The sequence below is a fragment of the Scaptodrosophila lebanonensis genome, unplaced genomic scaffold, assembly GCF_003285725.1.
Source record: "Scaptodrosophila lebanonensis strain 11010-0011.00,11010-0021.00 unplaced genomic scaffold, SlebRS2 tig00000136-arrow-arrow-pilon, whole genome shotgun sequence".
NCBI lineage: Eukaryota > Metazoa > Arthropoda > Insecta > Diptera > Drosophilidae > Scaptodrosophila > Scaptodrosophila lebanonensis.
In genome coordinates this window covers 835975-846327 of record NW_022060586.1, presented here as the reverse complement: position 1 = coordinate 846327, position 10353 = coordinate 835975, and positions in this window count along the sequence as shown.

Below are 10353 nucleotides of genomic sequence, written 5' to 3'. Positions count from 1 at the left end.
ATCCTCGCTTGCACACCAAAGTTAATCATAAAAAAGCAATGCGAACAAAAATGTCAGAGTTCAACGTGTTGCTGATTGTTTCTTCTGTTGCCGGTTCACCGGAAATCTACTCTCGCACATGGCGAAAAGGGGACCACACCGCGTATACGCAACGCTTTAAATTCGTTACGCATTTTTAGACTTTGCTGCTCTTCCTGATTTCAATTTCCAAACATGAATGCCAAATAGCGCTGAATAATTCCATGCCTATCGCGAACGAAAAGGACGCGTTGCAGGCGTAGAGGGCTCCACAGCTTACTAATATAATGAAAATGCACAACGAATAATGAGAAAATAAACGATTCCTTACCAGAGTTCACAATGAAATATGCAAGCTGGAGTTTCACTTACCTATAAAGAGAGAAAGGAAGAAAATATAGTTTAAGTGAGGGAAGGCGAATAAAGGTGTATTTAACATAAAAATTTAAGGTATACAACCAGTTGAGATACACAGCCTGGTATCTTTTTAAGTTCATTACAGACGTTTATTTTTTTGGTTGGAAAACATGATTTTGTTTGTCACCACGCATCATTTTTATAAAGTGCTTCAAACGCACTGCAGTGCTAATAATGATCTTAATATGATCTGATTTGCACTATATTCTTACAAGAATTCAATTCACATGGGATAAATCCATCCCATTGGTTGGTTTATTTGCAGTTTTATTTTTGTATGGCTTACAGAATGCACCGCTTATAGACAACCATTTATTAATTTAAGAATAAGAGGTTCCTATTCAGACTAGTTATATTATCTCCCTCAATATGTTCTGTGCTTCCAAATCGGCTAATCTTATGAAAAGTTCTCCTTCTTCGCATTCATACTTCGTACCCGAAAGGTGAAAAGGGTACTTTGGGTTTTGCAAAGTATGTATGTAAGAATAATATGACAGAATAATAAAAGTTAACCAACAGGTTTTCTTGATTTGTCTTACTAAAGAAAATTAACTTAAATTAAATAATTCAAAGCTTTTCTTAGTTACAGTGCACCGCGAAGGCGAAATAGAGGCCTGCAAAGCTTGTTTATTCAATTTACATTTCTAAAAACAATTATAAAATTGCACTTTTATTTGCAAAATTGTTGCTACAACAACAACCAAAAAATCAACCGTAAAATCAATTCGAAAGAGGAAACAAATATCAACTAACGGTAACATTTTGATTTACCTCGAATCATATTTGAACAAATCGTAATGCCAGAAGAAAAGCATTAATTCTTGTTATTACTGCGCCGATGATCGCAAGTGCGAGATGTCTTTCAACGAAGATTAATAAAGCAAACTACTTTACTTATGGTAAAAAGTCCTACCTAAAATTTACAAGAGTACTATATATTAGTTTTGTGCAATGTGAAATAGTGGCAGACCCAACAAAGTAATTATACAACTATTGACGCGTGACGGGAAGAATCGATTTAGCTATGTCTGTCCATATGAACACTTAGATCCTAGAGACTAAAGATCTAAGGACACAAAGGTTTGCACAGATACCTTCGTCCTTCCCTCTACTCCCCCGCTGTTAGGGACTTTCTGCCTCAACTCTATACTGCTGACAAAAATAACGGCAGGTATGGAAGGGCATTGGGGAGTTGTATCCAAAAAATAAAAAAAACTGTACACACGTAGGGCATCTTTGTACAAAATGTTGTCTCCCCATCTAGTATAGTCTTTCCGGTCCTGGTGTTCATACGGACAGACAGATCAAGAAGAATATATACTTCGTGGGGTCTGCCACGCCTCCTTCTACCTGTCACATTTTTCACCTTCCCCAAATCTAACATTCTCAGCAGGTCGAGAAAAAGCGAGCAACATATCTCCGTCCATCTGTCTGTCTGGATGAACCCCTGGATTTTGGAAACAGCTGAGCCCATAATGACCAAACTTAGTGTGTACAATCTCCTAATCCCTAGGCAACACAAGTTTATTTATCTTCCCCCTTCCCCTTTCCCACACTACAGAAATTCGACTTTGTAATGTAATCCTGGAAATTAAAAAACAGTTTGCTTGGATCCATGAAATTTGGTACTACGTGTTCTTGATTCCATCTTAATTTTATGAAGTACAAGTAATTTTATTTTATTGGTACGTCTTTGGCTGGGAGGGGTTGAAAGCTTGAGGGCGATTTGGCGATTTTTACTTGACTTCCGAGCTTATGCGCATAACCTTGACCCAGAACACCCAAAAAACATTGTGCTGATATTTCAAAAGCTTCGTGTTTGAAATCAAGCAGACAAAGCTTGAAAAGCTCAAAAGGCGAAAGCTAGATGTTCGCTGGGAAAGTGAATTGACTTGAATAGTGATGTGGTGAAAAGCTCTACAGACGAATGATTACCCGAAAGCTCTGTCAAGCCCCCAGCCACCCACTCCAGTTAGCCCTTTGCCCTTCTTGACTTTTCATCTAAATGCGGCTTCGAACTTTCCTTCGCTGTTTGTTACCTAAAGTTGTTCTGCCCTCTTCCTAAAAGGCAAAAGGCTAGACGCGTCAATCTCCAGTCCGCCTATGTCTCTCTCTTTTCCCAGATGGCCGCCTGGACTGAGCCCACAGTAACCTTTGCTTATCAGTTTGACGCGGTGAGTCGAGCCATTTAGCTTCATTCTTATCACCGAATGTCCGGCTGTGCAAGCGTAAGGATCTCGGAAAGTATAAGGGCACTTAGTATCGTGGTTCTGCCAGATCCGAGAAAGGACAAGTTCCATAATATTGTGTTTCGTATATACTTAAAACAAGAAAGGAATGCTAAAGTCGAGCAGGCTCAACTCTTAAATACCCTGTACCACCCCACAAAAAATAAATAAATTTAACTTAATTTAATTTAATGGGGGGGTGCATCGGTAAAAATGAACAAACTCGTCCTTTCTCGGGCTCAGGAGAATCTGTATACCAAGTTTGGTTATTCTAGCTATTATACTTTCTGAGATCCTTGCGTTCATACAGACAGACGGACAGACAGACGGACAGACTGACGGACAGACAGACGGGCATGGCTATATGGACTCGGCTTGTCATGCTGCTCAAGAATATATATACTTTGTGGGGTCTGCCACGCCTCCATCTGTGTGTTACATGTACACTCGCACAAAACTAATATACCCTTTGGGTACAGGGTATAATTAGAAAAATTCGATGTTCGAAAAATGTAATTTTGTTTTTGGGCCAAGTTGGCAGCTCTATTGTCCGGTTGCCTTAGAAGCTGTGTGTGAATGCTTGTGTTTTAACTAGAGGTTTAGTAATTTGCAAATTTAATAATATTTACATAGGCTATAACAATGTTTAATGCAGATTGTTCAGAAAAACTATAAGGTTTAAATTCCAGTAATTAATTTTATGTGAAAAAATGTTTTTGTTCGTGTTTTTACGATATTTGAAAACTTCCGAAAAAAGATACATATTTTAAACTTCAACCAACAGAAAAGTTTTAACAAGAGAGAACGCTACAGTCGAGCATGCCCGACACCCTGTACTCTCCACAAAAAAAGGTAAATTAAAAAAAATTAAAAAAAATTTAATTATTTAAAAAAATGGAATTAATTAATTAAGTTAATAAAGAACATCTATTTAATACATACACAGAAGACATGTTTATGTATAGCATCACGTGTATATGCGTGTATATATGAGTGTATGTATGCAGCACAAAGTTGAACCAAAGCAGTACAACAAAAACAGCTGCGGGCAGCGCTGCGGGCAGAGCTGCAGCGATTTTTTTTATGGCTATAACTTTTTTCAGAATTGACCTATCATGATGAAACTTGGCACACGGACACACTACCAAAATTTATTTCAAAATTCCAAGAATTACGGAAGTTATATAAAAAAACCCGAATTCCGGGGGAGTGGGGGGGGGGGGTGTATCAGAATAAAAAAATAAACTTGACCTGCCTCGGGCTCAGGGGAACCGGGATACCAAGTTTGGTCATTCTAGCTCTTGTACCTTCTGAGATCCCGGCGCTCTTACAGACGGACATGGCTATATCGACTCGGCTTGTCACCCTGATCCAGAATATATATACTTTGTGGGGTCTGCCACGCCTCCTTCTCCCTGTTACATACATTCGCACAAAACTAGTATAGCCTTTCACCCTTTGGGTACGTTTGGGTATAAAAAGTAGTGAGAGTGATTTTCGCATTAATCAGCTCTATGGGAGCTATCTACTATATATAAAATAGGTCTCTTTGTATTAAACCAAGTGTATACTTGCTTTGCGTGTGGATAAGATAAGTCCCTAGCTGTTATGGTTCAACAGCTATAGCAGTTCCTATGAACGGCTCGCTCGATTGTTGCTGTTTCCACCAATGCTGTCCATTAGCCTCTTGGTGATAGGGTATTTAACATTTAACATATTCTCTTGTTCATTTCTGTTGCGCACTCTGCCTTACACGTGTTGTTTGCTAAGCGCGCTCGGACAGGCAGCTGGCTTTGTGTCCGAGTGTTGGAATTTCAATTGCACCGTGAGAGAGGACCCTTTAAGCCTTTGGCTATTCATGTACATTATAAAGTGCAGGTGACTCTGCAACATGTCGCCTTTTTCAGGCGTGCTTCTGTTTCCTGCACAAGCTACGTGTCATGCGGCTCTGCGAACACACGAATTGGGAAACGAAGCGCATGATGTTCGCTGCAAAATTGTTTTAAACTGTTTCGCAATGCAGGCGTAGCTTTAAAATAAGTTCATTTAAGAGCCGGAACTTTGATGAGAATTGTGCAATAAATTACTGGAAGGCGAGTGATGAATCGATATTTGAGCGGAACATCAGAAAAACTCAAATCAGTGTTATTCTTAACTTGATAGTTTTTTTTTCACTTAGCACATTTTCAGATTCAGGTTCCTTAAAACCGTTTGAATAGGATGATATACATTTAGTTATTTTTATTTGAATAAAACCTGCCATCGAAGTAAAAAAAGAAGAAGCTTATGCTCAAAAAATGTTCACCTTTCCCCAAGCGACACGTTTTTCTACGTGTTTTTGAGGCAGCACTGGTTTTTCAATGTGTTTGGTCATTTCACATTATTTGCACGTAAGATATAGAAAGTCCTTTCTTTTGTCCTTGACGCAAGCATAAGCAGGAAAATATGGCTCTTATTGGCTTTTCGTCTTTTTGGACCCCATCTGTAATTTGTGTTTTCATAATTTTTGTCCTTCCAACTACCATATAATTTAATAATTTTCCTTCTTCGGGCAGATCTTAAATAAACAATAAAGATTAAAACCAAATCTCCAACCACATCTGAACAAAACTCTTTTAGTTTCTAAAATACTTTGCAGGCGTTACATAAGATATTTTTTGTACCTGTATATCTGGATAAATTCCTGTATTTTAACAATCATGAGAACAACCAAATAGGAAAGGCAAAAAAAGGAAGCTACTTACATACCAAACTCTTTCACTCTAAGCATTTGGATTTAAGACTGAAAATAATTGTGTACCAAGCGTTCATCCATCCCATTCCATATGGTTCAATATTTCGCCATATTATATGGAAAGACTTAGAGTTTTCGAATGAAAGTGTTTAGGAATATGCACCTCCATGCACAGAACGCCAGAAAGTGATTTCTTAACGTGACTTCAAACGTATATAATAATGTTTAATACTGCCAATGTAATTAGGATAGATACATTTATCATAAAACTTATTCGTATACATTTATATAATAGCCTTTCAATAGAGAATAATAACTTGATATTGACACCCTATTACACAGACGAAAGGTATTTTGATTCTGCCATACAAAGGGGTTCGTACCATCTAAGTTATTTATATACCTAGATAGACGTGGTAAAACACATAATAATTACCGTATACACAGGAGAGCAACAACAAAAACTATAAACATGAGCAACACTATAGAGCTAATTAAATGCGTTTTAGCCAAGAATTAGGAAACGAATTATAATCGCCTCTATCCCTTAACCCTTTTAGTTTAAAGATATTGCCCTCTTTTATAAAAAATTGTAGAATTTATAAGTAATACTCTCTTTGCAATTTTCATTAAGTATTAATTATAACTTCGGCTACCCAACAACTTTATAATTTAGTAATACTTATAAGCATAGGTTTTCGCGAAACGAAATATAGGTTATGGACTATTAGAGTAAGAACCAATATGTACATATGTGTAGATTAACTACGGTTTATTATAGTAGTATGAGCAGATATATTTAATTGGCATAAATATACAACAACAAAAAAACATTGTTGGACCTTTTGGATGAGAACAGAGGAGCACAGCACACGTAGTACGTGTGAGAAGCCCAGCATGGAAGTTATCAATAAAACAGAAAATAGTTTGCATTTGAATTTATTCCATTAAGCTGAGGACCAGATGATTCAGAAGAATGCCATATAATGTCATCCTGTCTTAAATAACGGAAGAATGTCGAACATTAAAGGTATCTCTACATTAAGATTTGTATACTCCGTATCTGAACAGGCAGAAGGAGGCGTGGCAAACCCCACAAAGTATAAATATTTGTAATGCGGCATGACACTTTTCAGTTGTTGAACTAAATGAATTTGTGTGGAAATTAGTTGCACTAAGGAAGCACTGCTATTATATTAACAAATCATGCTGATGAAATATTCTAGCTCGTCTACTTTCTGAGATCCTTGCATTCATACAGACAGGCAGATGGATGGACGTACATGCAGACAGACATTCCTCATTCTGATCAATAATACAAGTATTAACAGTCACATCTGCTCACTATTTCGGCGATGAGTGTATACAACAGTACAAGTATATACTGACGCATGAATATGCTGGCGAGTAAATCTTAAAATCCTCCAGTAAATCAAATCTGAAGTAAAATTCCCAAAATCTGCACCACAAAAGGGAACGCTTGTCAAAGTTTCAGCTTCCCACCTCCAGCTGTTTGGATCGAGCGTTGATTAGCAGTCAGTGAGTCAGTCAGTCAGTCAGTTAGTCAGCCATTTAGTTAGTCAGTACGAGCTTTATATACATAAGTACATACTCGCTCTCGTATGCATGTATAGAATGGCATTAATGGAGAGATTGCGGGTTGGGTGATCCTGCAACTCCCTTGCCACTTGTGCATCTATACGTGAACAAGGAGTGGTGCCCCGTTCTGAGCTGCTAAGCTTAAAAGCCCAGGTGCGACTTTGTGGCAGAGTGCGGGAGTGTGTGTGAACGAAAGCCGCTTAGCGTGCTACGAATGCATAAATGCAGATACTTATTGACTGCTATTTGCTAGTCACCGTTTCCGTTTGTTTTTGTAAATTTGTGTTGTTCTTTTGCTTTTCTTGAGAGCAAAAGTTTCGAAACCAAGTTAGCAACATATGCTAAGGGCGATTTGAGGGAAAGAGAGAGAGAGAGAGAGAGAGAGAGAGAGGATGGGGGGAGGCAAGCATGGAATGCCACAATAATTTATTATCTTTTATTTTTTATTGATCATTTGGCTGCGAACAATTTGTTTATTCAAAGTGCTGCCGGCATTGTTTTAATGCATCTACTCCCAGTTATATGCATCCATTAATTATTTTGTTTTTCTGCACAGCAAGTAACTCGAATATGCATGCACATACAAGTACAATGTATAATAAAATATGCCTGATGGGCTCTCCTTAATAAGCGCATACATTAAAATGTTTCAAAAATATGCAAATTGTTAATGAGCGCATTATGCGGCATTACGAGCATAATGTGTATAATGTTTTGTCTCCGTCAAATATACTATACACGTGTACGAGTACATGGATATACTATATACTTGTAGTACGAGTTTGTGCATAAATATGCATGGATATGTTTGGTGAATTATTTCACCTGTTTATATTTATATGTTCATGGGCCGTGCCCGTCATAACGCATACGACACGTGTGACACACAATTCAACAGGAGCGTTTGCCTTGTGCGTGACTTGCGTTCCCGCATGCCATGAAACCAAAAAGGAGACGCTTAAGTGAAAGTGCGAGGAACAGCTAGATAGGATAGAGGTGGAGGGGCGGTGGAACAGAATAGGCCTTGCACAGAACTGGTCGAAGCTGTGCTCAACGGCAGTCTTCCGAGCATATGTACATGTACATTAGTGTCCTGCAAGACTGCAACCCAATTGCCGACATTCCATGAGCTCGAGTTGAGTGAGCATTTGCGCTTAGCTCGGAGGAATGTCGAGCTTATAACCAAATCACGCACAATCTCCACACCATTTGCTGTGTAAGGGAATGCTCTTTATGAGACAGTGTCACGTGTGGCACCTACCAAGAAGGAAGAATGGAACACTGCTACATGCTAAAGGCACGGTTTCCCCCGAATGGACGGACACTGAAAATACAAGTAGGTGAAGAGCGACCTTGTCTGTCGTTAGGAAAGATGCTTTTTCAAGCAAATTCGTTGGAAAAAGAAGTTCTTCAAACATTCAAGATTCATTTCATTTTGTCCAGATTTCCAGATTTCCAGCGAAACAGCGCTGCCAGTGCTATGCCTAGAATTGCACAGTGGGTTTGCTCCGCACATACAAGTAGATACATACTTGTAAGAATATATAATATCAACGCATATACATACATACATATGCCTCGCACGGGCATTACAACAATTTCACTATACACACACATACACCCTTTTTTATGACTTGATAAAAAAGTAAAACAATAAACATATTTTGAGTATTATTATTTGAATGATTTTTTCGTCCTTGTTAAATTTTTTTTATTTTGTATTGAGTCAGAGCTCCTCTGTAAACGATATTTGATATTGTTTTATTTTGTGGCAGCAAAATAAATTGATTTTCAGGAGCTCCGACCCGCGATAGCCCAACATGAATGAGTAACCAACTGAATGAGTAAAACATTCCTTTCGTAAGTCGATCCCTACTAATTGGAAGGTTTGGCCTTGGGATCTGTTTTTAGTAAACGCTAAAGATGTTTTTTACCGGAAATTGAAGCCCTTTAAATGAGACTGACAGATCAGTTGTGATTTTTGGTATCCTCGGTATATGAGCTACTGGGCCAGCTGCTGGGCCGTTAATAATGGTTGCTACAGTTAAATTGTCCTTCAATTTCTTAATAAGCAGCCTCGTCCCATTGCACATGCTTTAATTTCTCAAGAGCTGGTTGGAATTCCGATTTTTAACTTCAGTTCATGTGACGGCAGTCCAGAAGTGTTTAGAAAATTGAAATGGAATGTCTCTTCGATATTGGTGACGGTGTCGATCGACTTGAAATTTTTTATTTGGCTGGGGACTTTTAAATAATGTTATCTTAACATTTAAAGTGACATAATGTTTCGATGATAATGCTGAACTACCACCTTGTTCAGGAATTTGTTAGGAATTTTTTTAAGCCTTGGGCGTTATTGGCGTTTTAGTAAGGATCCCCATCTATTTTGCAAATATAATTTAGCCTATGTTAACCGGGGATAGTGTAGCTTCCCAACAGAGTTTCGAAGCCAATTCAATTCAAATAAACAAACAAGCAAGGAAATCTTTCCTCTTTATAATATTACAAGTAGTATAGATAACACAGAGGCATACAAATTTTATGATACAGACTGTTTTACATTGTCTCTTGTGTATGTTATTTTTGGTGGCTACACCCCAGATCTGCGGTTCGATTCTTAACCTATTGAACCATTCTTAACCATTTGAGTGTGTTTCCCAATACTAAATAAAATTAGTACCCATTGGAGGACGGAACAGGAGCTTAGCCACGCAGCTCTCTGTCATATACACGTATGCTTACATGGCCATAGAAGCGAAATTTATGGCCTACTCTCAATTTTGCCATCCATCCGCTATCTATAACCCGCTGCTTTTTCGACCTGTGCGTTATCAGGCCAGACAATATTAATAGCTGGTCGGTAAAATGTCACGCGAAAAGGAAGCTAAAAGTAAAAAAGGGCCGCCTTGTTAAAATACCTTCATTAGCGCCCTAAAGTAAGCAACAAAATATGCAAACAAATGTTCGCGCACTGAACACACACAGACACACACACACAGCTGAGCAGGCGTCGATAAGTCTTTGGGTCGCCTTGGCCGTCGCCATCTTGCCTCCCTCATCAATGGCCCCCATTTGGAGCAATTGGATTTGAATGCAGGGCAGGGCACGAGCAGGACCAGTACGGTCTGAAGCGGGATGGAGTTGGGGAGGGGAAGGAGTGGTATGAAAGGGTTTCGTGGTCTCTTAGTATCGTGGAAACCAGCCTGGTTGCTGTTTCTACTCTTATTTTCCCGTTAGTGTCATTAGAGATTTGTTGATAATGTTGGCAGTGCTGTGTGGGGAGCGAGTAGAAAGGACGCAAGGATGCGAACTTGAAACCTTAAACACCGATAACGTCGCCACGATGGGAGCACATGA